Genomic DNA, 1,844 nt, shown 5'->3' with positions numbered 1-1,844 from the left:
TCCCATAAAGTTATTCATTTCTAAAAAAAAGAAAGGAATAAGCTGAGATTGTAAAATTCAGAAAGTAAGTAGAATGTAATTACAAAAATACTATATGGATATTAAAAATCAATTATTAAATCAGTCACTATATAATCAACTTGGGTTGGTCGAAATTTCTGCTGTTTCTGTTGAATAATCAAGTAACTTCGATTTCACCTTTTATCGAAATTGGGTTCAGTCTATCGTTGTTCAATATCGAAAAGAATGCTTATCTTTCTCCCATGCATTTTCGCATTAACGAGACGAAATTTTAAGACAAGTCTATAGTCAGTTCAATCCACTGCAACCCCCTGAAACAAGGACCATAGCAGTACTGGAACCTTCGACTTGTGGTTCCACTCTTACTCTTGCAAAAGTTGGAGACGGATTAGTCGTTAGCCTTAATTAATTTTTTGTATATATCCAAGATATATAGATGACATTGACGAGTGTTTACTCCATCTCTTTCCTCCTAATCTCCTATTATTTGTTTTAACGATCATTTCTCCATTTTTATTGTGATTCATAGCATATATGCCTAACACCAGCACACCAATTTGTTTTCCCACTGGCATTTTCAAATAATGTTGCTGATATCGATTTGTAATTATTATTATAGGGGTACGCATTTTGCGTTTGATAATGTGATTTGCGGCTATACAAATTATTTACTTGTCAAGTCAACGCAATAGAGAAAACGCGAAACCAAACTAGATGACATCAAAATCAAACACTCACATGAACACAGGAGGAAGAAGAAGAAGAATGAGTCAATCAAAGAAAGGAATAATGGTTTAGTGTGAAGGAGGGCAGCGCCGATATCCTTTACCAGATTCTAATTTCTAGCTTATATGATTATTTGTTTTTTCTCTTCATTGCATTGGATTGGATTGCATGCACACATAGACATATACTATACGACTTTGAAGTTTGAAGTAAGTCCAAGTTGAAGGGTTAGTTTTATTTGATGTCATTATCAAAAGTAAACGTAAGACTTTTGAAAAATAAGGCAATGCCGCATGCTACAAGTAAATCGCTATTTGCATTATGGTCCTCTCTAGTTGAAAGTTGCAACTTTGGACCATCGTTTTGATTTTCTGCTTTCTTTCATTGTCTCTTAGCTTCCCTCTCGAAGACGACACGACACACTTATATATATATATTCTTCTTTTCTTTTTCTTTTTCTTTTTCTCCTCCACTACATTACATAACAGTGCCGTGAAGAAAGGGAGACAACAAATTGAAGGCCATAACTTCTACTATATATACACATAACATGACTATGAATATTCCTAAGTAAGTATCAACAAGCTAAGGTTTAACATATATATAGTGACATGCTTATTATATAGTATCAAATACAAAAATAATATTTAACCTTTGGAAACATGTAATTGTTATTTAGAAAGACACACATATATAGTGATAGTAATCGATTGACTTGTTTATTTAAATAAGTATTAAAGATTCAAATCCACAACATACTCTTAAACTAGAAGCTTAAGTATTTTTTAGCCAATAGCATTAATTAATTAAAATTTGGTTGCAAAGAGTATCATTGAGAATATATATATATATAACTTCATGGATCGGATTCGATCTGCATATCCGTAGTATTTATCTAAATTTGATCCGAAAATTGCGGATATCCATCTGATTCACAAAGTTATTAGATCAAATCCGATCCGCAGATCCGATCCGCAAGATTATCGGATTGGATTGTAAATTTCATGTAGATATCCGCATATCCGTGGATCCATAGAAATAAATAAGTAAATATTCTTTTTATATTTTAAATATTTTTTTATATTTTATTTTAATTA

Source organism: Arachis ipaensis, chromosome B01 (genome assembly GCF_000816755.2).
Source record: "Arachis ipaensis cultivar K30076 chromosome B01, Araip1.1, whole genome shotgun sequence".
Classification (NCBI taxonomy): domain Eukaryota; kingdom Viridiplantae; phylum Streptophyta; class Magnoliopsida; order Fabales; family Fabaceae; genus Arachis; species Arachis ipaensis.
Note: the sequence above shows the minus strand (reverse complement) of the source record.